This window comes from Plecotus auritus, assembly GCF_963455305.1.
Source record: "Plecotus auritus genome assembly, chromosome: 1".
Classification (NCBI taxonomy): domain Eukaryota; kingdom Metazoa; phylum Chordata; class Mammalia; order Chiroptera; family Vespertilionidae; genus Plecotus; species Plecotus auritus.
Genome location: NC_137770.1, coordinates 106,839,392 through 106,854,481, shown reverse-complemented (window position 1 = coordinate 106,854,481; position 15,090 = coordinate 106,839,392). Strand labels below are relative to the sequence as shown.

The following is a 15,090-nucleotide window of genomic DNA, read 5'->3' as shown; positions in this document are numbered from 1 at the left end:
ATGTAGGATGAGGACTGAGAAGTGACCAGCCTGGGGGACAGTAAGAAGGGCAATTCTGATGCAGTGTCAGGGTTTACAGAAACTGAATTTAGAAATTACAGACAACTCTTTCAGAGATTAGTTGTAACTGGAAAGATGGGAGAAAAAACTATATTATTTGTATGTTGATGGAAATGATTTAGTCAGTAGTGAAGGAAAAATTAAAGATACAGGAGAATGAAGTCAGAATTGTCCAAAGTTTTTGAGACTCACTAACTATGAAATATAATTCTCCATTAATAAACATATTTCAATATTTATCTGAAAGTCAGAATCACAGTATCTTAAGCATTAATAACATAAAAAGTAAAAATATATTTAACAGTTCCATAAATTAGTATAAATGTTGAACAAACAAATGAATAACATCTTTTTAGCAACTGCCTTGCCCAGCACTTTATTAGTTAGATGTATATTTTCTCTTGCCTTTATCTCAGATACTTGTTTAAGGTAAGTGGTATCTTCAAAAGTAAAGATTATATTTTTGTATTAAATATAAAGATTATATTTTAATATTCATCAATAGATCTGTATTGTGGTTGCTACATTACTAATTCATGAAGAACAAAATCTATTTTTATATTCATATAGATATTTGAAATGGATCATTAAGTACACATTTTGCTCATACACTTCCAACTCTAAAATCTGAACTATTAGCTGAATACTCAGTATGGGAAACAGGTTATCTTATGTAATCAACTTTGCTTGAATTATACAGATATAAGCCCAACTTCCAAAATATCGATCTACAAGCAATACATCATCCGGTAGAATAGCATGTATTTTGGAGAGTTTAAAAACTGAACTATTTTAAACTAATGGTTGCCAAAAAAACAAAAACAAACAAAAAACCAAAGTCAGACAGTAAATATTTTAGGCTTTGAGAGCGACAGATACTCTGTCGTATATTCTTCTTTATAATTTCCAGTTTTAAATGTGAAAACAATTCTTAACTTATGGGCCATATAAAAACACGCCTAAAACTAGATTTGTCCCATGGACTAGAAATTGTTGACTTCTGCTTTAAACACTTGGATACAAGATTAAACATGATTCAGATGAGCCCTATTTCAGGACTGAAGTTGGATATTTATTTCAAATGTTTTATATTCTGAGCAAGGAGATATGTAATATGTTTGTCCAAAAATAGGAACAAATATCTACTTGATATAGTATACCCAGCAATATGCCTGAATCTAAAAAAGCAATTTAGTGTTCTTTTACTGAAAACCATGGAATTGAATTCATAAAAAAAGACACTACCTCTGGTTACATAATCAATTCAATTGATGCACTTTTCAGGATTATCTCTTAAGTATTGTACCAGTGAGAGAAAGGGAAAGCATTATAACATTATAAAAAATAGGGACATTTTTATCCCCTATATTAAAAATATATACACAAAGGAGTTAGATCAAAAATATTTCAAGTCAGGAGAGGAAGAGCTGTTTTATTAAGTTCTTTTGTATTGTCAGATCCATTAAGACTCTGAAAAAGGCAATGGACTCTTTTTCCAGAAAAAAATATACATCCATACTTTAGCCTTAATTTCAGAGAGACTCAGGCTCCCTGAAGCTAATCCACAGCTCCTATGTGAAGATTCCATGAACTTAAAAATCACAAGCATTTCACTCCATCAGGTAATTTCACATAGGGTTTCTATAAAGATAAAAATATAAATAATTACATTATGACAAATAAAGTAAAGCTATACTTACAGATAATCTAAAAATCAAGGTAATAACCCATGCTCTTATGTATGATACATTTTGAGTAATTCAAAGCTTACACATGGTCAAACCTTAATAAAACTCTCTCCACACAACAGGTTGTGCTTTCTGCTGCAGTCTGGCCCATTTCTCACTGTGACCAGTATATGCCATATTTTTTTCTGCACTTGTTCTCATGTTGCCCTTGTCTATAGTGCTATTGCCACACCTACTCAAGTCTTACCTGTCCATCAAGACCCAAATTAAAGTATACTACCTCCATCATTTCTTCTTTGATATCATAGCCCATAATTTCTTTCCCCTGGTTTCCCTGATTTTTCAACACTATTCAATCAATTACTCTTATAATAATTTGTATTATATCACAATGTTTTTGTATGTTCTGAGTCTCCCAATTATAATGCAAGTAACAAAAGGCAGAACTATTTCTTTGCATCATCACCTTAGGCTATAACACTATTATAAATATTATAAATATGACATATTTCATATGTATTTGTTAACTAAATTAAATGGGTTCTGAAAGTACTGGTTTGATTTCACTATGTCAATGTACATTATTGGCAAAAATTTGGAAAAAATCCTCCATGAAACAAAACATTTAATTTAAAAACTGAACTATCTGGTGACAAAGCCAAAGATGGGTAAAATTTTATTAACTGAAAATCATGAATAAAATTGCTGAGTTTTTTTTTTTTTTATGGACATGATCTTTAGTTCAAATTTTATGGTCTAAATACAGTGCTGAATCATAACTGATTGGTGTAAACTGGGTAAACTGCTGAGTTGAGCTAGTGTTCTACTATGTTCTAGGAATTTCTTTTATTCAGTGCTATACCTATTATTTCTCTTCCCATAAAACTTCCCAAGGGCACCAACAGTCCCAGGCAGCATTGTAAAGCAGCAAAACTCCTTGTTCACAGTTCCAATTCCACCCCTTTGGTACCTTTTAAAGGAGGTGCTTTCATCCTAATCTCTGACACTCAGGGTCACCCTGTGGCACCCTGCCTTGGCTGTGCTCTGGCTGCAGGTTTTAACTCATTATTATATTTCTTTCCTTTTCCTTATAAAAATGTAATGAACATTTATTTTAGTCACTTTAGGTCTTGCCATGTAACTAGGTTAATCATTTCAAATAAAGCAAATGTAAGGTGTGGTTATTGTGCTAATTAAAGGAAAGACTACTAGTGTAATGATAGAAATGGACTAGTTCTAAAGTTTGAAGGTATATCATATACATTGGAAGGCAACTTTGCTTGCATATAAAGCTAGTGGTACTTCAGAGGAAGTATATTCAACAGGGTGGGGCATATGTAGATTTACAGTTGTGAGCATATGAAACACAGAATTTATTCTTGTATTATTTATTAACTAGAGGCTCAGTGCATGAAAATTTGTGCACTTGCGGGGGGGCAGTCCCTCAGCCTGGCCTGTGACCTCTCGCAAACCAGGAGCCCTCGAGGGATGTCCAACTGATGGCTTAGGCCCGCTCGACTGCAGGTCGATCGGGGGACGGCACCAGCCGCTGGTCGCCACTGCCCCCCTAATCACCATCCTCTCCCTCTGCCTGCTAGCACCCGCCTTCGCTGGCCTTGTGCCACCCACTTACCAGCCCCACCCCCTGCCGACCAGTCATTCTGCCATTCAGTCTATTTGCATATTAGGCTTTTATTATATAGGATTATTGAATTTCTATACAAAAAAATGTAAACATACTTTTGCCCCTTCCTGTGTGTACATGTGTATATAAAGAAAAAACAAAAGATGTGACGAAACCCTTCTTTCAAACATTTAGAAAAAGAGTATCTGGTGAAATTTAGAGGTGAAGAATAGACAAGATTTACAACTTTCCATATATAGAAGAGCTCTTTATTAGCACACTGTTATTAATGAATGTAAAGTCATGCATTTAATCAATAATTTTATTGTATAAAGCAGACCTGTATAATGATTCACAAGTACCTCAAATATATCATACTAGAGGCCCGGAGCACGAAATTCGTGCATGGGGGTAGGGGAGTCACCTCAGCCCAGCCTGCACCCTCTCCAATCCGGGATACCTCGGGGGATGTCTGACTGCCAGTTTAGACTTGATCACGAGGCCTAAACCGGCACTCGGACATCCCTCTCACAATCCGGGACCACTGGCTCCTAACTGCTCACCTGCCTGCCTGCCTGATTGCCCCTTAGTGCCCCCCGTTGCTGGCCTTGTTGCCCCTTACTGCCTCCCCTGCCAGCCTGGTTGCCCCTAACTGCCCACCCCTGCCGGCCTGGTTGCCCCCAACTACCCCCTGCCAGCCTGGTCACCCCCAACTGCCTTCACGCCAGTTTGGTTGCCCCCAACTACCCCCCCCAACAGCCTGGTTGCTCCCAACTGTCCCCCAGCTGGCCTGGCCACCCCACGCAGTCTGCTGTTTGGTCATCCATCCGGTTGTTTTGGTTGTGATGGCCCCTGGCTTTTTATATATTAGGGTATTGAATCAATTATCCTCCTCTATCACTAAAATTCAAACAATAAGCCATTCCTCTTCAGTGTTTGGACTTAATAAAGGGAACCCCATGCAATTCTGCCCAGTCAGAAATCTGTTGAGTTATCCTGGCTATTTTTGTATTCTTCATCCCCTCAGCTAATTAATCCCATGTCCTATAAATTCTAACTCATAAATCTCCCTCTAATATGCCCACTTCTCTTCATCCTTACTATCACCACACTCGCTCAAACCCCATTATCACTCTCCCAGATGTACTCTGAGGCTTAACCGATTTCACATCAGATGTGGCAATCTCAGAAAAATACACATCACATGGTACATTCAAATGACAGAACATTATACAACCATGAGAATGATCAGCAACCACACTTGATAATATGGATGAATCTTATAATCATGTTATGGTCTGGCTTCTTTCACTCAAATGAGCATATACTGGATGATCCCATTTACATAAAATACAACATAGAGCAATAGCATCTATGCAGTAAGAAGTTAGGCAAGAGTTCTCCTTAGAGGGTGTGGGCAAGACTGACTGGAAGGAAAGATAACAGGAAACTTTTGGGAAGTCAATAACGTTCTGTTTCTTCATCTAGGTGATGGTCATACAGGTGTATTCAGTTTGTGAAAATTCACAGACCTATATACTTACAATATGCTCACTTTTTTAGATGTACATATATTAGGCTTTAATAAAACATTTTAGAAAAAATATTATGTTCATGTCTTCTATTGCTCTTAAGCTAAAGGTCAAAGATCAAATATCTATCCTAATATATAAAAAGCTAGGGGCCATCATGACTGAAACAACCAGACGACCAAACAGCAGGCTGCGTGGGGCGACAAGGCCAGCAGGGGTTTACTGAGGAATGATCAAATGACTGAACGGCAGGCTGCATGGGCAACCAGGCCGGCAGAGGGGACAGTTGGGGGTGACCAGGCCGGCGGGGGCGGGGGGAGGCAGTTGGGAGAGACCAAGTTGGCAGGGAAGAAGTTGGGGGTGACTAGGCCAGCAGGGGGGGCAGTTAGGGGCGATCGGGCAGGCAGGTGAGTAGTTAGGAGCCAGAGGTCCCAGATTGTGAGAGGGATGTCCGACTGCCAGTTTAGGCCTTGGGATCAGGCCTAAACCAGCAGTCGGACATCCCCCGAGGGATCACGGATCAGAGAGGGTGCAGGCTGGGCTGAGGGGACACCCGTGCACAAATTTCATGCACCGGGCCTCTAGTCTATATATATAAAAGCCTAAGCAACCAAACAACCGAACAACCGGTCAACTGGTTGCTATGACACACACTGACCACCAGGGGGCAGATGCTAAATGCAGGAGCTGCCCCCTGGTGGTAAGTGTGCTCCTACAGCCAAACTCCCGCATCCAGTCAACCTCCTGTGGTCTCTCCCCCCGGCCGACCCCCCCAATCGGCCCCGATCACTGGTCAGGCTGAGGGATCCTACCTGTGCACGAATTCATGCACTGGGCCTCTAATCTAATAATAACTTAAAAATATTTTACCATGCAGTCTTATCTTTCCATCTCTCCATAGTTTCTTATCTTGAATATGTCTTTCTTCCTTCAGAGCTCTCATATATGCTTATTCTGACTTCCCATTTTGACTAACTCTTAATAATGCCTCAGGGTCAGTTTAAAATTCAGTTTTGCAAGGAAGTCATCTCTTCCCTTTCCCCAGATTAGGTTAGCAATGCTCTCTGTCTTCCCTTTGCACTGCTCCATCACACATCGTTAATATACTATAAATTCTTTACCACTCCATTTGTATAATTCTCTATATATTTGATGGCTGATTGAATAAATTTATTTCCCATACTAGAACATGGCAGGTAGTTGTGGCAAAGTTTCAAAGTCTATGTACTGCAATACAAGCAGTGAAATTGCTAAAAAAATTTTTTGATACATGAGGCTTAAATGAAATAAAGAGTTAAATTGTTTATACACAGAAAAATAGAAGCCATCCATGCATGTAGGCACACAGAGATAAGTCACTTTTAATAGTTCTTATTTGAAAAGTTCTGTTTTAAATAATCTATATATATAAAAACCTAAGCGACCGAATGACCGAACGACTGTCACTATGACGTGCACTGACCACCAGGGGGAAGACGCTCAATGCAGGAGCTGCCCCCTGGTGGTCAGTGGGCGCCCACAGCAGGAGAGCTGCTCAGCTAACTGACAGGCACCAGATGCAGGGCTCACAGCTGGCCGCCGCAGCCTAGAGACTGCAGTAGAGCAGTAGCGAGCCTACCAAGCGGTGGCGGCGGCAGGTACAGCAGGGCTGGGATGAGCAGTAGTGGCAGGCAGGAGCAGCAGGTGGAGTTGGACTGCCGGTTTCAGCCCAATCCCCGCAGGCTACGCCAAGGGACCCCACTGGTGCACAAATCCATGCACTGGACCTCTAGTTCTGAAATAAAATTGATTACAAATTTCAATGTCTCTATATTCAGATGCTTGATTATTTTTAATCTTCCATGAAAACCACGGCAATGATTTAGTAAATTGACTGAGTAGGTCAACTGTTACCGTGTGCGAACAGAACATTTAACATCTAACTCAACTTAAAAATATGTAAATGTTCTAAGAAGAATTTAAGCTTTTAAAATAATTTGCTGAACTAATAGTAAAGTAAGTTTTTGTTAAAACTCAACCCCAGAAAGTAACCCAGGGATTTACTGAGTGGTGTCCACAGACTGTTCTTTCTGGATAGAAAACAAAATCTGGCTTATTTAAAAGGCAGAAGAGCATGTGATAATCAACTTGAGTGATAATGTCCAAAGGAGAGAGAAGAAACAAAACTGTAATCTCTTTTAGAAACCAATGCCATTTTCTATAATGAGCTTTATAGACTACACATTTTAGAATTTTTAAGAATAATTAAATTTAAATTAAAAATATAGATAGTACCCTAATTTGTCTCATTTGTTCTATTCCTTTTTGGAAACAATTGTTTTTGTATTATTTCTCAAATTTACTTATATTCTAACATTCATGGTATAAATTCATTAAATTTTGAATTAGGCAGACTTCACTGGCAAGTACCAGGAAAAGGAAAAAATATTTATTTTATTTTGATAAAGAAATTATTAGTTTCCTTAATTGCAGAATTTGCTTATTTACATTTCTAAAGTATTACTGTAATACTGAAACATATACAATCTACTGTAGAATTTCTTTAACAAGGGCTCAGGACCAGAAGGTGTCCCAATAATATTCAGTGTAATCTTTATTAATAGGCAATTAATTGCTTTTCAAACACTGAAAATAACAAAAATAACATTCACCTATTTCCTTGGGTTTTAGTAATTTTTTGGAGGTAGTATTTTAAAAAGAGAAAAATAGATAATTCTTCTTTTTAATCCATCTATAAGAATTTATCACAGGGGTCATTATTTTAAGTACCATCTTGCAAAGGGTAGAACAGAAGAAACTATAAACAAATGAACTGCTTCCATTTAGGCTGGTATTCTCAAGTTTAATTAATTCAAGTTAAAACCTTTTCCTTCTAAGATTATGTAGAATGCTTTTTAGAAATAAACTTTACTATTTGTAAGTATTACATTTCAAATGAATGAAGGTAGGTAACTTACATTCTGTGAAACTCAGTTTCTTTGTCCAAAAATTAATATTAGACTAGGTCAGTGGTAGTTCCTCAACTCCTTTGTTATAAAACCCTTCAAGAATATAATGAAAATTATGGGTACTCTTTTCAGCAAAAACATATATACGTACAAAATTTGATTATAATTTCAGGGGATTTGCAGACCCTCTGAAGCTCATCCAAATGATCACTGGGAGAAAAAAAAGCTAGAGTATATTTTAAGTACTTTGTAGCTTTAAATTTTGGTTTAATAAATAAGTTTAAAACCTTTAAACAAAAGGAAGTCAGTTTTGAGAATAAAAGTGAACACCCAAACAATCTGTTAATTTACTCATTTCTGTTATAGATATTAGCTTGGAAAAGCTGAACACCTTATTTATATATAGACTAGAGGCCCGGTGGGGTCCCTCAGCTTGGCCTGCGCCCTCTCGTACTCCGGGACCTCTCAGGGGATGTCGGACTGCTGATTTTGGCCCGATCCCCTGGCCTGTGGGAATCGGGCCAAAACTGGCATTCCGACATCCTCCGAGGTATGTAGTAGTGTGAAAAGTGGAAGGTGGCAGGGGAGGAGCCTGAGCCCGGGCCAGGAGCCACACTGCTCCCATTCATCCTGGCCCGCTGCACCTGCCACTGCCACTGGGTAGCACTGATGCAGAGGAAGGAGAGGCTCGCACTGCTGCTGCTGCTGCGCTCACCAGCCGTGAGCCTGGCATCTGGCACCTGTCGGTCAGCTGAGCGGTGCTCCTGCTGTGGGAGTGCACTGACCACCAGGGGGCAGCTCCTGAGTTGAGCGTCTACCCTCTGGTGGTCAGTGCACATCATAGGGATCGGTCGATTGGTCACTTAAGCTTTTATATATATACTCGTGGCCCAGTGCACAAAATTCATGCACATTACAAGAAAATTAGAGAAATATTTTAATATTGCTATTTGCCCTTTCTCTACAATAGAAGTGTCAGAGATGAAAGAAAATTAGTAAAATGTATATGAAAATCTCCCTCGTGTCAGAATCTGGGGCATGCCGCAGGACCCAGAGTCAAGTCCCTGCCCACTCATGCGTGCCTCGAAACTGCGCGAGACCCAGACCCAGCCGGCCTACTCCTATTGGGCGAGATCCAGACCTGGCCAGCCCCACCCCCATCAAATCCCACCAGGTGGGGGGTGCAGCCTCAGGTCCCCTGGCCTGGTGCTGGGTGGGGGGCACAACCTCAGGTCTCCTGGCCCAGAACCGGGCAGGAGCACAGCTTCAGGTCCCCTGTCAAGCCCCACTGGGTGGGGGGGCACAGCCTCAGGTCCCCCGTCAAGCCCTCCTGGGCAGGGGATGCAGCCCCAGGTCCCCTGGTGCACCCTCAGGTCCCCCGGCCTGGCACCAGGGTGGGGGGCACGGCCTGAAGTCCCCCGGCCAGGCGCCGGGGCGGGGGTGCACCTTAAGGTCCCCTGTCAAACCCTGCCAGGTGGGGGGTGCGGCCTGAGGTCTCACTGGGCAGGGAGCGCGGCCTGAGGTCCCCCAGCCCGGGCCAGGGTGGAGGGTCCGCCTTGAGGTTCCCCGTCAAACCCCGCTGGGCAGAGGGCGTGGCCTGAGCTCCCCCTTCAATCCCTGCCGGGCAGGGGGCACAGCCTCACGTCCCCTGTCAAGCCCTTCTGGGCAGGGGATGCAGCCCCAGGTCCCCTGGCGCACCCTCAGGTCCCCCTGCCCAATGCCAGGGTGGGGTGCGCGGCCTGAGTTCCCCTGGCCCACCGTGGGGGTAGGGGGCATGGCCTGAGGTCTCCCGGGCCTGATGCCAGGGTAGGGGGCGTGGCCTGAGGCCCCCTCAAGCCCCACTGGGAGAGGGTGCAGCCTGAGGTCCCCCATCAAGCCCCGCTGCGGGGGATGCAGCCAGGTCCCCCTGCCTCGGCCCGGCACCACGCAGCCTCAGATCCCTGCTGACCGCTCGTTATGGGAACCCCGCCTCCATTGTGGGCACAGCCATCTTATGTTACAGGAACCCCGCCTCCACTGTGGCGCAGCCATCTTGTGATGGTGTGAGGGCTAATTTGCATATTACCTCTTTATTATATAGGAGGATAGATGTAGGTGATAATTTGACAAAGTAATTCATATCTTAGACATTAGAAGTTAGGCAAATTAAGATTCTGACATAAACCTAAGTTATTTATAGACATGAAATACGTGATATTCACAGCTTACAAATGACAATAATTTGTCTCATCCCAATTCCACCACCACCAAGTTAACTTCCTTCTTAGAGTGAGGAAGAAAAAAAACTATGTAATGTAGACTATATTTGAGAATTTTAAGGTGACTGTTTTGGAGAAAGGGAAATACTTTCAGATTCATAAATTTCTTATTTAACAATAATTGTTGGGTTACTGACAAAAAAATAAAAACTTACCTATAATTCTTGTTCTCTGAAGGAAATGCAGTAATTATAAACATATCCACACTCTTGGGTACATTCTCCTAAGCATGAATGGATTTGGAATGCGCCATGGCTTAAACTGCACTGCTAAACTGTAAAACCACACTGGCAGCTGGATCTACCTACCCTATTTGGTAATGAAGCAGAGTTGTCACCTGTAGTCGTCCATCTGGTAAAGGCAGTGTTTTCCCTGAGAGGAAGTGTGGAATTGGTGTAATTGCTGTCCAGGGAGAACATGCATTATAAATGGTCTCTTCTCTAAAGCTTAAGGGTGATAGAACCACTACTAAACAAGTTGTTACATGCTTCAAAAATGGTACTAAAATTTGAACATTAAAAAATGTTTAAGAAGAATGGAAAGCTGTTTCTCTGTGAAAGAGTCCTTAGGAGGAATTAGAGACACTGGTATAAGAACTGGCAGGTTGCCTACTGGATTGGGATCCACTGGTCAACACCAGAGCAGAGAATTATAGGTACTTAAATATTTATAAAGTAAGCCTTACCCTGTCATTCAGCAACTTAATATTTTGTGTTAATGCTTGCCAACTTGAAAATTATGTGATAGCGGCAGTGGTAAACAATGGCAGGAAAATAACTTGAAATAGCCAGGATCTTGAAAACTGCTATGATTACCACCAAGGGTGAATTGATTTTCATAAGATGTGATATTAGTAATGTGCTACTAGACAATTTATATTTTATAAACTCAAGTAACTAATCATGTAATTTATAAAATTTCATAAGCTATACAGCTTAATGTAATAATTTAGATTTAAAATGTTTAAATATGTAAGAATTGAGTCCCTGTTTTGTAAGCCCCTTCTTCTGTCTTAAACATCTTAGAGATTTAGGAAGAAATGGGCCACAGTTTCTGGTTTGCATATTGATTTTCAGAGGGTTATCAAAATTCTCCTCATTGAAAGAGATTTTTATCTTCTAGTGGTACAAGTTTCCATGGTAGGATTAGCAGATAAAATACAAGACAATCAATTAAGTTTGCATTTAATGATTGTTATATTTATGTTCCAAATACAGCATGAAACATGACTACACTAAACTATTATTTGTTATTTAACTGAAATTCAAATTAAACTGGCATCCTGTCTTTTTGTTGCTGTTTTTTGCTATATCTGGACACTCTAAACCAGGGAGTTCATAGGGATACCCAACAGACTTTACATTGGATGATGCTAAAATGGGAGCTTCACTATTGGTTTATATGTGCACTGTCTAATAAGATAGTTACTAGCTAAATGCGGCTATGAGTACTTAAAATGTGGCTAGTTAGTCCAATATGAAATGCTCTCTCAGTGTAAAATATACCCCAGACTTTGAATACTTAGTGTGAAAAAAGTAAAACATTTCATAAATTTTTATACTGATTATATGTTGAAATAATATTTAGATATAATAGGTTATATAAAATTAAACTTAATTTTGCCTGTTCTTTTTACTTTTTAATGTGGCGACAACGGGACATTAAAATTACATATGTGGCTTGCATTATATTTTTACTGGACAAGTGCAGGTCTACATGGCTATAAGGAGAGGGTTGGACTAGAATTCCCTGTTGTTCTTTCTCTAAAAAATCAATATTGGTAAACATAGGGCTGCCTCTCTCACCTTCCTCTAGCTATTAAGAGTAGGTAGGTAACATGAGCACACCAACGAAACTAAATTTCTAGTAGGGACTGTTTCCATGGATTAGCTATGATCCTTTAAAAATAAATAAGCACTAGTATGTATTTGTGTATATAATTAAGTATGTCTAGGTATATATATATTTTTAAATCTCCCAGATACTAGTTCCAATAGAAGAATCCTTCAGTACCATTGTGTTGGGTTTTCACTCCTATATATCATCAAAATCATAGAACTTTATTTTGTTGCCTACTATGAGTTGAGGTGATATAAATTATCAATAAGAACTGTTGAGAAAATATATAACTTTTGATACTCTAGGTCCCAGTGGTCCCCATTTTATATATTCATGCTACATTACAGATTTGAAATTACAATATGACTTTCAGAATGGTGAAAGAAATTTTCCTTTTTACAAAATATGTTGCCAATACTATCCTAAGACAAAGCTCATTTTTAAAAGGGGCAGGATTTTTAGAATAAAAAAATTCAAGTTATAATAAAGCTTTAGTTTAGGTAAGAAATAATAATCTGTTTAGTTATTCTTATATCCCTCCCTAACATTTTCAGTAGGTTTGGCTTTTTATTCAAATTTTTTTCTCACATGGCTGAAAGAGCAAAGGCACTTATCCATTCTGTTTCATGCTATTGTAAAGATAAAAAATATTTCATATGCTCTCACAAATAAAAATTCAAAAATTAGAGAAATTATTTTAAATATCCAGTAATCTTCATTTCTTCAGTACTATAACTTGTATTATCTCTACTTTGAAAATCTAAATCTTTTAAAGTTGCCTACAGTTAGAATAAGCAAGACTAGTCTAACTCCCCAACTATTAATATTCAAAAAAGTAAATTGGTTCTCAAGGTCTTTTAAAAAAATGTATTTTTTCTCTTTCTAAGAGTAAGCACAAAGTTTTTAACCTCCTTAATACCTTCTATTATACAAATATTGGAAGAATAACTGTTTGAAAAGATAATAAAATTTATCATTAACAAAGATAGGGCTGCCAGACAAAAATCAGCAGATTTCTCCCAAATTTTATTTTTCATTAGAATTTCACATCTTGTAGAACTAAAGTTTCCAATATTACTTGGAAGGACTTAATTTCTTCATCAGCACTTTAAGACCAAATGACAATTTAAGTTAGAATTGGTCACTTTGAGAGGTGTCAATAAATTGTGCAAAAGGACAATAAGGTTTTCTGATGTTAGAGTTTAATAGTAAAGCTGAGACATTAATTTATACTTCACTAGTAGCCCATTGTGTGATATCACGCTCAGTAGGCCATCCGCGGCTTCTGCGGAAGCCAGCGGGAACCGCAGTGCGCTGCTTCCACGGGAGCCGGAGGAGATCCCTGCCAATTCCGTGGGAGGTGGGAGGGACCCACACTGCTTCTGTGGGAGGCAAGCTCACCATCTCCTCTCTGGGCCTGTGCTTGCCCGCGGAAGCTGCGGGCTGGCACCCCTGTCCCTGTCTGTGTCCGCTCCGGCTCCAGGAGACTGGCCTGAGCCAGGTGTGGTGACTAAGCAAGCATTCCGCCAGGCTGCTCACACTGCCCGCTCTCAGCAGCCAACCCCCCAGGACTGGGGGACTCCTGCAGGGCTCAGAGGACTGGGCGCCGCCATCTTTGTGACAGAGTGACAGTTAATTTGCATATTACCCTTTTATTAGATAGGGTTAGGTTTCCTTGTGGAATCAATGTATATATTCATTTCCTAAAGACAGGAAAAAGTTGTAAGGAAAAAAGCTGCTGATTTTAAGTGATTTTTTTTCAATTAGGATCTGGCATAAGAAATTTTATGATCATATACCTACTAGAGGTTTAAGGCCTTTGTTTCTGAAGCTTAATACAGATTAAAAATGATTTGAGGGACTTACTTTGAAGTAAAGGTAAGAGACAACTTCAAAAAGAACATGAAAAGCAATTCTTCAAAGCTAGTTATATAATTTAAACTATTAAGTCACCAGACTGCTTAAATGATGTCACTGTTTCAAAATTCTTGAATGCAAATTTCAAAATATCTAAGAGAGTTCTTGATGAGGAGTCAACCACAGCATTCACTAAATTTATTTAAGATGCACACTAAACTAAAAGACAAGTATTACTATAATTGGATTAAAAAAAATCCATACATTTCAATGAAAACCATCTCTTGATAGATGTATGTGATGTCCTGCCTACAAGTGGCTGCCTAGGCCCCCTTCTGTGAGAAAGTCTGATGGTCTCAATCCCTCCATGGAGCATTCCAAAACCAGTCCTACTTTAGGAGCTTGGGCCCATGAGTGTGCATTCACTACATAGCGCTTACCTTTAGAGAACAAGGTGGTTGACACAAACTGATCAAGTTCTCACACCCCACACCTCCAAGAACACTGAAAAAGATCTGCAGATCTTTCTTGGTGCAGGAGGAACCTCTTTTTAATCTTCTTGAGGTGGAAGTTTAAGATTTTCCTAAAGAAGGAAAGAAGAGTAAACAATTATACTGAGATTATACCATTTGGTTCAAATTTATCCATATTACAGAAAGTAGGCTCTGAAGAAAATAAATTAGGTAAAATCGTAAGTATTTTAAAAATCACATTCTCTTCTTTCAAAGAAAAAGTTATCTTCCTTAATAATACTGTATGCTTCAAATATTACTTCTTAAACCCCAAATCTAAAGTGACTAGTTCAACTTCTACCTGAGCACTGAACTATCATTTGGGAAGTTGAGAAAAATATGGACAAATTTTGGGTTGCCAAATTATCACAGTTGTAAATTCCATTTAAAAAATTAGCAAAGCTAAATAACCTTATTAAAAAGCAAAGAGTTAAACAGAGCTAGAAGAAATGTTGTCCTCTCTATATATCCCTAAATTTTCAAATACTCCAATAACATGCATTTCTTGACAAAAATAGCCCTTTAAGTTGTGTTAAATGTCATAGAATCATATATGAAGTAACCTACTAGAATGTAAGCTCCCAGAGGAAATGAATTTTTTTTTAAATAATTATTTACAGAGCCTCAACTAGTTACTGGAACATAGTAAGCAATAAAAAAACTGTGATAAATAGAAATAATATTAAGCAATTAGTTAATATTCTCTAGGTTGAAATGTGAATAAAATAAAACAATTAGCCCTGGCCAGGTAGCTCATACACCAAGTTTATGG

At 39.4% G+C, this 15,090-nt stretch overlaps 1 protein-coding gene across 16 annotated transcripts in view; it reads right to left on the bottom strand.

Annotated features, from left to right (window-relative positions):
- ZEB1 (zinc finger E-box binding homeobox 1) overlaps positions 1–15,090 on the bottom strand; it is a 308,304-nt gene that overhangs the window by 204,196 nt on the left and 89,018 nt on the right. The window contains exon 3 of one of the 16 annotated variants that reach the window (XM_080685976.1): positions 14,247–14,389. The exons of the other annotated variants lie outside the window; for them this stretch is intronic. The gene's annotated coding sequence lies outside the window, so the exon portion shown is untranslated. The remainder of the gene's footprint in view (positions 1–14,246; positions 14,390–15,090) is intronic. 16 annotated transcript variants of the gene reach the window in all.